Raw genomic sequence first — 16,493 nt, forward strand, 5'->3', positions numbered from 1 at the left:
TATGGGTTTAAGCTCCTTGAGTCATAACAGCAAATTCTTACTGGCTGTCTGTTTTACAGAGGGTAGCGTATACATTTCCAAATGTCAAACAGACGTTTCTCCAGAGACATACAGATGGCTAATAAACACATGGAAAGATGCTCAACATCACTCATTATAGAAAAATGCAAATCAAAACTACAATGAGATATCACCTCACACCAGTCAGAATGGCCATCATCAAAAAAGTCTGTAAGCACATGCTTTTAAAAAGAGGAAAGAGATGAACAAGAGCAAGAAAGGCACCCTTCTGCTTAGTCATCAAGCAATTCCTTCAGGGGAAAAAAAATGTGAATACAAATGTGTAAACATTTATAAAAATACTCCTCTCCCAGTGTAAGTCCAAACATACTTTTGCAAAAGTATTTATATTTCAACAAGCTCTTCTCTGCTTGTTGTAATCTCAGTAGTAATATATTTTCTTGGCAATGAGGCGTAGTCTTATTTTCCCTTGTGATGATTTTTGATGCAGTTTTTTGAACAATGGCTTCCACCATCACATTCATTCATGAGCACAGTGATGTCATGATAGGTAATCAGCTTTCTGAAGTGCTAACATGAACATTTAACTTGTAGCTACTAACAGTACATCAGACAATCATTTTTCTGTAGGTGTGTATGTTTCTCCAGTTTTCACTGTGAGCAATGCTGATTTATATCAAACTTTAATACTTTGATGGAAGCTTAAAAATATCAAACTTACTTATGTTTGTGGTTATATATTCTGATTTCTTAATTTTAAAATATAGTTTTGTTTTTAGTTGTGAATGCACTGTTGGTAAATAGCATTGTATGGTAAAATGGTTTCATGCTAATATTTTTCCCTTCAATCTCATGAAACTCCATCAGGCTGAAACATTCTTTGAAAATAGAATAAAAGAAGTGAGACTTTAAATGAGCTAAAAATTACCATATTTCTACTGTCACAGTTTGCCCGTGTATATTTTTGAATGTCAAATAGAGGGAAAGATGCAAAGTTCTACCTTCTATAAAGCGTTACATGTGCTTGTGAAAGAGTGTATAAAGCAAGACCAGCTGGTCATAGGAACATTCTAGGCATATCAGTTATAGGAAGCTTCATATTTGGGAAAGAAAATCTATTAGAAATCCATTTCCTAAAAACTATGTCTTTATCTCCCTTGCAAGCATTTTTGTGGACTCTCTTGTTGCTCAGTTGTGTCTGACTCTTAGCGACCCCATGGACGACAGCAGGCCAGGCCTCCCTGTCCTTCACCATCTGTTGGAGCTTCACCGTCTCTTGGAGTTCAAACTCATGTCCACTGAGTCAGTGATGCCATCCAACCATCTCGCCCTCTGTCGTCCCCTTCTCCTGCCTTCAATCTTTCCTAGCATCAGGGTCTTTTCTAATGAGTCAGCTCTGAGTATCAGGTGGCCAAAGTATTGGGGCTTCAGCATCAGTCCTTCCAATGAATATTCCAGATTGATTTCTTTTAGGATTGACTGATTGGATCTCCTTGCAGTGCACCCATATTAGCCTGAAGACTGCTTAGATGTGATAGGTCCTTTCTTTACCTTCTGATCTGCATGCCAAGTCTGCCAAAAATCAAATATCTAAACACACGAGGTTCAGTTCTAGGTCTTTTATTGTGTTCTCTGGTCTATGAGTCTGTATCTGCTATTCCTCACCTTTTATTTACTATAATATTTAAATAAGTTTTAATATCTGAAAATCAGGTTGGCCAAAAAGTTCATTTGGATTTTTCTACAACATCTTACAGAAAAAACCTGAACAACCTTTTTGGCCGATCCGCTATACAGGCTCTTGATTTTGGATCTTCTTTCTCAGAGGTGTCTTTGCTCCTGTTAGCCTTTTGTTACTCTGTATCAATTCTAGATTCAAGTGATTGATCTCTGACTCTGTTTCTCTCTCTAGGTATGTTGCTATAGAGGTAGGTATAGGTATATATAGGTATATATCTATGGAGATGGGTATTGTTGTTCAGTTGCTAAGTTGTGTCTGACTCTTTATGACGCTGTGGACTGCAGCATGCCGGGCTTCCCTATCCTTCACTATCTCCCTGAGTTTTCTCAAACTTATGTCCATTGAGTAAGTGATGCCATCCAACCATCTCATCCTCTGTCACCCCCTTCTCTTCTTGCCCTCAATGTTTCCCAGCATCAAGGTCTTTTCCAAAGAGTCCACTCTTCACACCAGGTGGCCAAAGATAGATACAGATATAGATAGATACTCAGGTGGTTCATTATGACTATATCTATATCTCCACCACTTCTGAGGGGCAGGTTTCTTTCTCATTTATTTACTCTAATGCAGCAAATATAAACCCTGTTGATTCCAGTTTTGTCTGGGAACCTCCAATAAATCTGCCCTGGGTAGTTCTTAGCCTATGAAGTTATCTCCAGATTTTAATAGAAATTCCAGTTGGCTGAGTTAATTTCATTTTTTACTTTGAAGAGTCTTGCATTTGAAAATATAATTCTGTATTTTATTACAGATTGTAGGTATTTTCTTTCAGATGACCTTAATACAATGACAAAAATCTCATACTGCCAAAAGTGGAAGTAAAAAAGTGGTTTCTATCAATAATATTTAAAATATTTTAAAATGTAAAACACATGACTACCAAAGTCTTTTGCAGTGTTTTATATTTTATGAAAAATAACATCATCATTTTTTGAATCCTACTTTAGATGTATATCTTTTCCCAAGATGTCAATCCTATTTTGTTCTTTAGGATATAATGTTCTATTTGATGAGTTTATCTTTAAAGTAACTTATGCAACATATTAAGCAATTTAAGTATTATGTTGAGTTTGAAAATGAATCCAGTGAGCTTCTGACTGTTTCTAGTCTAAAAGATATTATCTTATATTCTAAGAAAACCTTTATTTTTCAATATTTTAGATATTTTCCGAATTTCCTTAGAAGTGTAGAATACACAATTTAATTTTATTCTTTTATCACTATTTTGATTGGAAAAGCAATATCTTAGAGGTTATATAATAGAATAGGCATTGGAAGCTTTAACTCAGTTTGAATTTTAGCATCACTGTTTCTCAGGTATATGACCTGGAACAAGTCACTTACCTAATCTAGGCATCTTCCATAGAATTGGATTATTGTGGATATCTATTGATTTAATTCTTACAAAGTGATTCAGCCAGTACTCAGTCCATTTTAAGTGAAGAATTAATATCATCTAGTAATACTGATGATATTAATTTTGATTAATATCAAATAAATGATGAAGCATTTTCTAACACTATTTAGAAAGGAAACAATAGTGTAAAATATTACTAATGTTTTCTCAAAGCAGCATTTTGTTGTGGAAAGAGTGCTGGCCTAGGATGACTACAAAAAGAATTAGGACTTTCGATATCTACAAATCAAGGACAGTTTACCAGCTTTATAAGTTTTATCTTCATTAAATCTTACAAGAACCTATTTTATAGATAAAGAAACTAAGGTTCTTAATAGGGCAAGTAGTCAAGAATCAAGAAAAAAATTGGAAAAAAGTGACACTAAAGAACTAATTACTAAATGTCAAACATGTACTGAAAACTTTGCATACGTGATCTCTAATGTTCATTCACCTCAATGAACACCCAATGTTATTCAGATGGGCCCTTCAGTAGCTCCATTTGTTGAATGAGGAATCTGAGCCTCAGAGAGACTGATTAATTTAGCCAAATGACACAGTTTTTAGAGAATTTACTCAGGGACATTTGAAGGTTTTGTTTAAAAATATCTTTAAGTTTCTTTGTTATGGATAAACTCTTTGTAAACAGTTATAAAATGCATCAAAATATGTTTCTTTAGACTACAGTAAACTGATTAAATTCTGAAGATTTGAATGAAATATTTTATCAAAAATACAGTGCAGATTAAAATTTTATACATCTCACATATAGGAGAGAATTCAGTGGAAGGGATAAAAGATAATATTATGCTGTGGTTATACTTATTTGTATTCATTTTATACAGAAAAACATAACTTGATCACTGATGCTAAAATTTTCACATAAATTGCAAATTATGTAACAGTGTCCCAAATAAGAGACAAGACAAACTAATTAAGAAAACTGAATCAGATTGATCAGTATTTCAAAATCTCTTATTCTTCATTAAAACCCGTTAATGGTTTCAACACCAGAGAGGTTCTAAAATCTTACATTTTTAGGAAGACCATATATTTCCTTTAATGTGGAAATATCTGATGTATGATCATTTTTCTATATTACACATATCATTGATTATTGTTGAAGATTCCTACTTGTAAAGAAGGGCCAAGATGGGGTAATAATAGGTGTGATTAACAGTTTATATCCTCATTTAGTGCATATACTAGAAACCAATTTTACCAATCTTAAATCAAGGTCATTTTTTCTAAAGAATTGAAGATTAAATGAAGATTACTGACTCAATTGAGCCTGTCATTCCAGTTATTCTGTAATTCCATAGCAGGTGTAGGAGAACAAGAAAAAAACACACATGGTAATTGCTGACATGATTAGTAAAATATATACAAATAGTTGCTTTCAATTTGGTTAAAATAGATCGACTACTTATTATCTATCTAAATAAACATATATGCCTACTGTATATTAATATTTTGAACCAGTCAGCAAATGCTTCAGTATAATTTCCATACAAAAGGTACCCAAAGGGAAAAAAAAATAGTATTCTGAGACAAATGCTAAATAAACCACTGAATCTGCCTCCTTTGCATTTTCTATCATATGTGACACATATGCTTTGATATGAGAATTTCCTCTTACACTTCATCTCCAGTGGACTAGAGATAAACTTAAGCTAAAATGTGCATTCCCCTCTTAATATACCAATTGGAAAATTTTAAGTAGGTCTAAACAGATGACATATTTCTTACATTATGGGTTGTCTTCAAGTTAGAGTTGGAATTTGGCATGTAGATAGATATCCTTAATAAAGGACCGCTTGTGAATGATGATTACAATTTTCTTGGGTGAGTTTTTTTCTTTCCTTACAATTTTATGTCTAACACCAAGTTCATCATCCTCAAAAAGAGTATTTATTATCTCAATACTCCTGGCTGCTTTTTCTCACTTCTCTTTAGCTTATCTTTGCTTTCTGCCTCACGTCATCACACACCATGGACCTAAGTCTGTGTAACAACCAGAAAATTACATCATGACCTGTGTTTATAGACGGTCCAGCTCACAGTATATCATGCATCTCAGAAATGATCTTAGGCAGTGACAATAATTATCCTGCAGCTGATTTATCCTATAAATAGTTTATAATATTTAACAATTTTCTTAAAACCATTTTAAATGCAAAATTTTATAAGAATGATTTTGCCCAATATATTTTAAATTCATTAAATGTAATTCATAGCATGTTTAGAATTTTATGTTTAATATACCACCTATTCTGATTATTGTGGTAAAGTACAGACAGTTTTACCAAAGTTAAACACAGTTCAACAAATGTTAGCTTAATTACCAGAAGGTACCTGGACTCTGTGATATGTATTAGGGATGTAGCAATTAATACAATACAGTTCATTCCATTAAGGATTCTTTCATTTTTTTTTTTTTGCAGAAGAAGCTTGTCTAGTTTTCTATTGTATAGTGGATAAATCCAACAGGAAATGTATCATTGCACTGTATTTCAATACCATGTGCTATAATTAACATTATCCAGAGAACTAAGAGAGCTGGATGGGTAATTGGGACTTGGAAAGAGTAACACTTAACTTATAGTTTATGGGATTGGACATTTGAGCAGAATGAGGGGAGGTGTTGGGGTTTATAATAGTAAGGACTGTAGTCAGAGCATGAATTCTGGCTTTGCTATGAAGTAGTTGTGTGACCTTCAGTAGTTCAAACCATATGGAAAATTATAGTACTTGCTTTGTGGAGCTATCTTTAGAATTAAATGAGTTAATATATGTAATGTGCTTAAACAGGATGAGGCATACAATCCATTGCCTTTTCCTCCCCCTCTTTGTCCTTAAGAGTTGCTGTCACCACCATCATCATCAGAATCATCCTCACTGTATCCCATTTGTAGTTGGTGAAGCTGCAGCCATAACAGGTAGATCACAGTTCAAGTTCATTTCTTATTCACTTTGCAGAGAAAGAGAACATCATGATCAGTGCGTGGAAGTCGGTGTGCCTTCAGCTGGAGGTGGTATCTCTTCCACTCACACTCCTTGTGTTAGAACTTAATGTCGTGGCCCCACCTCGTTGCAAATGGAGCTGAGAAGTTAAATTGCTGCTACCCCACAACAGTGGTCTGTTGTAGAAATTTGAGGGTATATGTTGTAAGCAGTCAGCCATCTCTACCACATGGATGAGACAGGATGAGGGTGTAAAAACAAGAGTAAAGACCAAAGTAGATGAGGAAAAATGTTATGCTTTTGTGGACCATCCACAGATGGGCATTGTGAGGTTTGGTGTGAGACACAAATAGGGAAAGAGAAAATAGAAGGCAAAAAAAAAAAAAAAAAGAAAAAAAAAAAACCAGAAGAAGAAGAATGTGCCTTGTTGGTCAGCTTTGCTGTGTCTGGTATGTTATTGAGAAATCAAGCAGGAAATGTATCCTGTTTCTAAACTCAGGCAAAGGGACAGATTGGGTTGCAGACATCATGTCACCAACTCCCAGATGGCAGGTAAAATCATGATCATGAGCATGATGTTCAAAGAGAGCAAAGGGTCACAATTTGCTGCTGTGGCCTTAAATACCTGGATTAGGAAAGGAGCCAAGAGAGGAGAAGGGGGTCAAGATGTGACAGAGCAGTAGAAAGATGGTGGCCAAGAGCTAAAGGAATGGAGGCTTACAAGAAGGAAGACATTTTTGCCATATCAGATGCAGAAGTAAAATCTAGAGTGGAAAGGGCTGACATTTCTTTTAAAATGGCCGTTAGGAAATCATCAGATAACTGGGCAAGGGTTCTTTTAGTGGAGTGTTAGCATCACCGACTCAATGGATATGAGTCTGAGCAAACTCTGGGAGATGGTGAAGGACAGGGGAGCCTGGTGGGCTTCAATTCATGGGGTCGCCAAGAGTCGGACATGACAGTAACTGAGCAATAGCAACAAGACCTGAAAAGATGTGAGGAGTAAATGACTTTTGAATCACTAACACACTAAAAATGCTTCTTCAAGCGTAAAAGCATAGTGGCCTTCATCATATACATCATTTCTGCATTTTGTTGTTGATTTTGTTTTGCTTTTTTTATTATTTCCTTTTCATTCATCATAGGCCTTCTAAAAAGGCTTTTTGTCTAAACCTTTAAACTTGATGTGTCTAGAGCCTAGAGTTTAGCAAACTGCTGTACTTAGTTATATGGAGAATCCGTAAGGAAAATCAGACATTTAAAATATAACCAGATCTAAAAAGTGCTAAAAAATCTGAGTTTCATGTCTTAAAGGAGAGGTTGATATATATATTTTTTCTTTCAGACAAACATAGAATCAGTTTATAAAGTCTCCCTTTTTGCTTAAAATCTTGAAAAGTTGGTCTTGACAGATATTTTCCTCTTTGTATACACCTTGGCTCTGTGTAGTGGATTCATATTTTTTATATTTCCCTAAGCTCTTGCTGTATCAAGACATGGTACCTGGTTCAGTAATTCTGATAACACTTCTGATAATTTTGGCACAAGTTGAACTTTGCTGTCACTGAGCTCATGAGGTTACTATGTTAGATTCGTTGTACTGAACTGTCTGATACGTGCAGTGACCTTCCTAAAACCTAGCGACTTTTCTAACATAAGATGAATTTAAACGTTCACCCTGAATAGAAAATATGAAAGGTATTATTGTTATTTTCTGGACATTTAAATATTCTGGTCATGAGGAATGTTGTCAGCAGTGCTGAGATGTCTTTGTATTTGCAAACTTGCCCTTGTTAGTGTTTCTAGAACAAGAGAGCACTCAGGTGAAGTAAGCAATTCTGTTAAGGAAGGATAATGCCTGTCAAGGAAGATTTCAGGTATATTATCTTTCCCAAAATACTTTTTCCTTGAGCCCATTTCCCTTTTTTAAAAAATCCAAATGTTATTCTCGAAATAAATCTGAATCTTCCATATTTGCAACATGTGCCCAAACTTACTTGATAAGGAAACTGAGAAAGAATGGCATTTGGTGAAGGACTTACTTCCTCTCAGTTGAGTAGTCTAGCCCATCTTTCTGACTGACTAAATGACAAGCTGAGATGATAGGCATTTTGAAAGGTCAGCAGCTGAATAAATGTATTAAATATTTATTATCACACTAGGGCTTTTTTTGCACTAGGGCTACATTTTATTGTCCTCTGACAGCAAGCCATTTAATATCTTCAATTACAGCCCTGAACATCCTGTTTTACTCATATAAGTCTTCACCACCAGATTGTAAATTCTTTGATGGTAACATCTATCCACCTTGGTGTCTGATAATGGTTTGATATATGTCTCTAGGATGAATAAGTAAAGATACTAAATTGATTACATCACTAGGTGTAGAGGTACAGTCCTTTATATGAGAGTTATTACCATTATTTTCATGTAGAGATCGATATTAAATGACTTCCCTAAGGTTACAGAGCTTTTATGAGAATGGAAGTTCAGCACATTACATTGGCCTCACATATTTGGACTTTCCATTAACAATCAATATCTGCTGTCCAGTAACACCAACTTTAACTAGAGAGAAATTTTTGCTTAGCATGTTGAAATTTTTGAAACATACTTACAATAAAAACTACCCAAAGGCAATTTATCAACAAATTAAAATGGACAAATGACAAGGAAAATTTATATGTTAAGAAACAACAAAAAAACATGTTTATGAAAAAGTTCTCTCTTCTAACCACTACAAATGTATCTTAATGTTTCTGTTTCAGTGAATGCATTCAAATGTAGGTATATGTTTATTTTTATAGAAACACAAAATAAACTGATATATGCCAATTTCAGAGGTTTTTCTTTTAAAGCATAGATTGGACAAAATCCAAGTAATGTTAAATGAGGAGAGTGATTTGGAGAAAATTGCTTTCTGGGACTTTCTTGAGATTATTTTTAGGATTCATGATATATTAAAAGTTTTAAAGTATTAAATTAATGTTGCAAATTAAACTATAGAAAAATTAGCAGAATTGTATCATAGGATGTGTTTCCCATTCACTTCAAACATCTAAAAATATCCTTAAAAAGCACTTATTAATACTGAAATTTAATTATTTTAAGTTAATATCTAATGTATATAATTTAAATATTATTTTATTAATTAAGATTGAATTTTAAAAAAGAAAATCTACCAGTTCCAGAACCAAAGAGGGGATTCAACCACAGATTATAGATGAAAACTAACTTCCCAGTGGCTGAAAGGACTTGGGGACATGAACATGTAGTATGGTATCTCGAGACTGAAAGTTTTAATCCTGTATAAGAAAAGGAGAGCTAGACATGTATAATTTGCATCAAGCCTGGTCCTTTCCAGAGAAACCCCAGAAATTTGTTGTCTGCCCATGGACTTAGAAAAGGTTAAAGAAAAACAAACAGAACAGGATCTACCGGCATGAAACCAAAACCCTAAAATTCATTCCCTACCACATATAGAATAGTACAAGCTTTGAGAATAACTCTAAAACAACACATTGATATTAAAATTCCTAGAACCTTTAAAACTGCAAGGACAGTCATGAAGCCACTGTACATTTATGCTGTTGGGACTCCATTATTGGGATCATAATACAGAAAAAGGAAAGCATAAATAGGCAGGATCCTAAATAAAATAATTAACTTTAAGTTCCAGAAATTATTATAATTAAAAATAAATATCAGTGAAAAATTTAAACAGACCAGAAGCACAACTGATGGATAAATTGTCAAAGAAGAAATGTGAGCTTATTCACCAGAATGTGACACAAAAAGGTAAAGAGAAAACAATACTTAAATAGAAATTGAGGCATTGAGGTTAGAATACATGAATCCAACACTTCTTATGGCAATTCCAGAAATAGAAACAGAGACTACTTGAGGAGATAAAATCGATCATCTTCTGTAGTTGGAAAATATCATGAATCCTCAAGCTATCATAGCATAGAAACAATCACACCCTAATAGCAGGGGGCGACCCAGCACCAGAATTTGGTTTCCAACAGCATTCTCCAATAAAAGGAACCAGGGATGCTTACAGAAATGACTGACAGCTGATTCTAGGACTGAGTCAAGAAATATGCAAGATAAACCTGAAGCAAATTGTGGTGTTAGAACAAATGGCAGTGTACAAAAAAAATTTTTTTTAAGTCTACCTGGGTAGGAATATGTCAAAGGGACATAGGAGCCAAATGAAAGAGCTCTCCTTGGCCAAAGCTGGAGCAATTTGAGCAATAAAATAAACTAGCATTGTATTATGCTAAATAATACAAATTGTAAAATAAATATCCTTAAGTCTATGTTGATATAATTAACTAAATAATATATAAATGGGAGAGAAAAGATCAATCTCCTATATGTAAGAACTCTAAATTTATGTAGATTCTCTGCCCGTAAGGAGGGAAGTATAGATCTTCACTATGTGGTCTATACATAGTGACTTCCTTCCAAAAATATTATATGGAAAGGGATAGGAAAAAAATTACAGTGGAGAAACATGACAAGAACTACATTAGCCAGGTAGACAAGGTCCACTTGAACAGTGACAAGTCAAGTAATAGTATGTACCTTGGTCATGATGTGATGAAAATAACACTTCTATAGTATTCCTCCCCTACATCCTTAATCCCATCTAAATTATAAGGGCGGGGGTTGGGAATCAGAGTCCAGTAGAAATCCTACAAAATACTTGACCAGTAATGTCTAAATTCTAAAAGTTATCAAAAACACAGAGAATCTGAGAAACTGTCCCAGTGAAGAGCAGCCTGAGGAGACATGACCTTACCAACTGAATAACATGGTTTTCAATAATGGGTCTGGCCATTATCATCACATCTTTTACGTACTTCATGTGGTAATATTCTGCATGAGAAGTAAAGGTGTTTAAAAATATCTGCCCATATAAATTTTACTATCTGAAATCCCAGAGCATACTGAATATCATCACTTGAAAGAGATGATAAAATGAGTGTGTGCCCACAAATAGAGCCTGTAGAATGATTACGTTAAGTTCCGTGTAATGAATCCTGTGTGCAAAGCTATTTTACTCCAAATAAAAATTTATATGGGCAAGGATTTCTTTACTGTCAATTCTGTTACAAAGAAGAATGATGCCACTTTTCAATTGATGTCACTTTAGGTGGGGACAATGTATTCAGATCCACAGTGGATTAGTCCTGTAAATTCCCCATGCTTTTTGTTGGATTAAATATTCACTTCTTATGGCTACATCATTTTGCAGACCTTTTCTTCTTTTGGGACTTTTCCATTTATTGTATTTTAGTTTTAGGTCTTTAGGGCTCTGTCAGTCTTTACTTTTTAAACTAAAATAAATATTTCTTCTGTTTCATATACTGTTTTCTGCCAGCCAGGGTATCTTCAACTTGCTCCTATGAGCGCCAATGTTCTTTCCACTCTCCTTCTCATTAACTACAGTATATGTGAGATTATCTTTCGTTTCATGTATCTGTTGACCAGGTGAATAGGTACTGCTTTTGTCATTTTGACTAAATGAAGAAACTGAAAATGGTTAAAGACAGACAAGACATGCTCAGGAAAATAATGTACCTCTTCTATTGACCATGCTGACTTGCCTAACACCAGTCTGACTGACCATACTCTTAAAGAACATCTACATTTCTTAGAATTGCAGTCTCTTTTTAATTTGTGCAACCCATATACCATAGATTAACCCCACCATAGAGCTGTCAGAACTTACACAGGGCAGGGTAAAACAGACTCTTGGAGGGCACAAACAGAACCTTGTGCACACTAGGACCCAGGAGAAAGGAGCAGTGACCCCACAGCTTGTCCGAGAGTGTCCAGCAGTCTCTGGTGGAGGCTGCTGCAGGGTAGGGGGCACTGAAGTGCCCCTTACTTTCATTACCTCCACCATAGTTTGGCCTCAGGTCAAACAACAGGGAGGGAACACAGCCCCACCCATCAACAGAAAATTGGATTAAAGATTTACTGAGCATGGCCCCACCCATGAGAACAAGACTGTTTCCCCCTCAGTCAGTCTCTCTCATTAGGAAGCTTCCATAAGCCTCTTAGTCTGTATCTGTCAGAGGGCAGACATAGAAAACCACAATCACAAAAAACTAACCAAACTGATCACATGGACCACAGCCTTGTCTAACTCAATGAAACTGTGAGCCATGCCATGTAGGGCCACCCAAGATGGATGGGTCATGGTGGAGAGTTCTGACAAAACGTGGTCTACTGGAGAAGGGAATGGCAAACCACTTCAGTAGTCTTGCCTTGAGAACCCCAGGAACAGTATGAAAAGGTAAAAAGATAGGACACTGAAAGATGAACTCCCCAGGTCTGTAGGTGCCCAATATGCTACCTGAGATCAGCAGAGAAATAACTGCAGAGAGAATGAAGGGTCGAAACAGCGCAAAAACAACGCCCAGTTGTGGATGTGCTGTGTAGAGCAATATAGCACAGGAACCTGGAAAGCTAGGTCCATGAATCAAGGCAAATGGGAACTGGTAAAACGCGAGATGGCAAGAGTGAACATCGACATTTTAGGAATCAGTGAACTAAAATGGACTAGAATGGGTGAATTTAACTCAGATGACCGTTATATCTACTACTGTGGGCAAGAATCCCTTAGAAAAAATGGAGTAACCATCATAGTCAACCAAAAGCCTTAAATGCACTTTGGTACAATCTCAAAAGCAACAGAATGATCTCTATTCGTTTCCAAGATAAATCATTCAACATCACAGTAATCCCAGTCTATGCCCTGACCAGTAATGCTGAAGAAGCTGAAGTTGAACAGTTCTATGAAGACCTACAAGACCTCCTAGAACTAACACCAAAAAAGGTGCCCTTTTCATTATAGGGGACTGGAATGCAAAACTAGGAAGTCAAGAGATACCTGGAGTAACAGGCAAATTTGGCCTTGGAGTACAAAATGAAGCAGGTCAAAGGCTAACAGAGTTTTGCCAAGAACACATTGGTCGTAGTAAATACCCTCTTCCAACAACACAAGAGAAGACTCTACACATGGACATCACCAGGTGGTCAACACCGAAATCAGACTGATTATATTCTTTGCAACCAAAGATGGAGAAGCTCTATACAGTCAGCAAAAACAAGACCAGGAGCTGACTGTGGCTCAGATCATGAACTCCTTATTGCCAAATTCAGACTTAAAATGAAGAAAGTAGGGAAAAGCACTAGACCATTCAGGTATGACCTAAATCGTATCCCTTACAATTATACAGTGGAAGTGAGAAATAGATTCAAGGGATTCAATCTGATAAACAGAGTGCCTGAAGAACTATGGACAGAGGTTTGTGACACTGTACAAGAAGCAGTGACCAAGGCCATCCCCCCAAAAAAGAAATGGATAAAGGCAAAATGGTTATCTGAGGAGGCATTACAAAGAACTGAGAAAAGAAGAGAAGCAAAAGGCAAAGGAGAAAAGGAAAGATATACCCATTTTAGTGCAGAGTTCCAAAGAATAGCAAGGAGAGATAAGAAAGCCTTCCTCAGTGATCATTGCAAAGAAATAGAGAAAAATAAATGAATTGGAAAGACTAGAGATCTCTTCAAGAAAATTAGAGATACCAAGGCAAAATTTCATGCAAAGATGGGCTCAATAAAGGACAGAAACGGTATGGACCTAACCGAAGCAGAAGATTAGGTGGCAGGAATACGCAGAAGAACTGTACAAAAAAGGTCTTAACGACCCAGATAACCATGATGGTGTGATCACTCACCTAGAGCCAGACATCCTGGAGTGTGAAGTCAAGTGGGCCTTAGGAAGCATCACTATGAACAAAGCTAGTGGAGGTGATGAAATTCCAGTTGACCTATTTCAAATCCTAAATGATGATGCTGTGAAAGTGCTGCAAATTTGGAAAACTCAGCAGTGGCCACAGGACTGGAAAAGGTCAGTTTTCATTCCAATTCCAAAGAAAAGCAATGACAAAGAATGTTTGAACTACCGCACAATTACATTCATCTCACACACTAGCATAGTAATACTCAAAATTATCCAAGCCAGGCTTTAACAGTACATGAACCATGAAATTTCAGGTGTTCAAGCTAGATTTAGAAAAGACAGAAGAACCAGAGATCAAACTGCCAATATCCACTGGATCATCGAAAAAGCAAGAGAGTTCCAGAAATACCTCTACTTCTGCTTTATTGACTATGCCAAAGCCTTTGACTGTGTGGATCAAAACAAGCTGTGGAAAAGTCTTAAAGAGTTGGGAATACCAGACCATCTGACCTGCCTCCTGAGAAATCTGTATGCAGGTCAAGAAGCAACAGTTAGAACTGGACATGGAACAACAGACTGGTTCCAAATAGGGAAAGGAGTATGTCAAGGCTGTATAGTGTCACCCTGCTTATTTAACTTATATGCAGAGTACATCATGAGAAATGCTGGGCTGGAAGAAGCACAAATTGGAATCGAGACTGCCAGGAGAAATATCAGTAACCTCAGATATGCAGATGACACCACCCTTATGGCAGAAAGTGAAGAAGAACTAAAGAGCCCCTTGATTTAAGTGAAAGAGAAGAGTGAAAAAGTTGGCTTACAGCTCAGCATTCAGAAAACCAAGATCATAGCATCTGGTCCCATCACTTCATGGCAAATAGATGAGGAAACAATGGAAACAGTGAGAAACTTTATTTTCTTGGATTCCAAAATTACTGCAGGTGGTGACTGCAGTTATGAAATTAAAAGCTGCTTGTTCTTGGAAGAAAAGCTAAGATCAACCTAGACAGCATATTAAAAAGCAGAGACATTACCTTGCTGACAAATGTCCCTCTAGTCAAAGTTATAGTTTTCCCAGTAGTCATGTACATATGTGAGAGTTTGTCTATAAAGAAAGCTGAGTGCTAAAGAATTGATGTTTTTGAACTATGATGTTGGAGAAGACTCTTGAGAGTCTCTTGGCCTGCAAGGAGATCGAACCATTCAATCCTAAAGGAAATCAGTCCTAAATATTCATTGCGAGGACTGATGCTGAAGCTGAAACTCCAATACTTTGGCCACCTGATTTGAAGAACTGACTCATTGGAAAAGACCCTGATGCTGGGAAAGACTGAAGGTGGGAGGAGAAGGGGACAACCAAGGATGAGACAGTTGGATGGCATCGCTGACTTGATGGACATGAGTTTGAGTAGGCTCTGGGAGTTGGTGATGGACAGGGAACCCTGGCATCCTGCAGTCCACGGGATCAGAAAGAGTCAGACATGACTTAGTGACTGAACTATACCATAGATACTCTGGTCTATGCCAGAGTTTACTATAATTATACTATAATTCACTATACCATATGATTTCTCTCTTCTTTTTCTATTCTATATTGTTAAGGAAATAAGCCTCATTTAGTGATGAAGCCTCTCTTGGTCATTTTTTTAAAACTAAAGAACCAATTATTTAGATTATAAATTAAAACACATTTCCTCTGTGGAGTAATTATATAACTTCACAGCCTATGACATAGAAAAATAAAATAATCTCCAGTGCATAGACTTGCATACTGAACAGTGTCCACATACTGCTCTGGGTTAATAGTAAGTTCTCACTAATGTTAATGAAAGTTATGTGGCAAAGATTCTACATCACTCAAAGAACATAACCTTTAATTCTTCATGTTACTGATATCCACGGTCTGAATATTGGCTGTTCTTTTAGGTTCCCTCTCTTCAATCTTATATTTAGACTCCATTTTACTGGTAAATTGTTTCTGGAAATTATTCAGGTTTTAACTTATATTATGGAAATGACTCAAAGAGTATGGAAATGCACTTTTATGAAAGCTGCAGAGATTTACTATTTTCCTTCATGAAAATACTGCCTATTTTTGAGTGACTTACTCCCACCACAGTCACACTGGTCCAAACCCATAGTACTCTATGTAACAAAGGAATTGCTGAGGTTTATTTAATATGTTGAATTTGATAACAATAGCTTTAGACCTTTAATGTATATAATTTTGAAGCTATAAAGTATTATCATTAGACTTTGTGTCAGTTGAAATTATATGCAAACATGTGAATTGCTTGGAAAATTCTATGTTGATTTGCTTTTAAAAATTTTTTTTCATTTATTTTTGGCTGAACTGGGTCTTTGTTGCTGCCTGAGCTTTCTCTTGTTGCAGAGAGCCAGCTTCTCACTGTGTTGGCTTCTCTTGTTTCCAAGCACAGGCTCTATAGAGTATGGACTCAGTATCTACGGCACACAGACTTAGTTGTTCCATGTTATGTGGGATCTTCCCCGGACCAGGGATCATACCTTTGTCCCTTGCATTTGCCAGCAAATTCTTGATCATTAGACCACCAGGGAAGTCCATCAATCTGCTTTTCTAAGTCACCTTTAGA

At 36.1% G+C, this 16,493-nt stretch overlaps 1 protein-coding gene across 1 annotated transcript in view; it reads left to right on the forward strand.

Moving 5' to 3' along the window:
* Positions 1-16,493, forward strand: part of MALRD1 (MAM and LDL receptor class A domain containing 1) — a 515,151-nt gene that overhangs the window by 317,818 nt on the left and 180,840 nt on the right. The window lies entirely within an intron of this gene.

Source organism: Cervus elaphus, chromosome 23 (genome assembly GCF_910594005.1).
Source record: "Cervus elaphus chromosome 23, mCerEla1.1, whole genome shotgun sequence".
Lineage (NCBI taxonomy): Eukaryota > Metazoa > Chordata > Mammalia > Artiodactyla > Cervidae > Cervus > Cervus elaphus.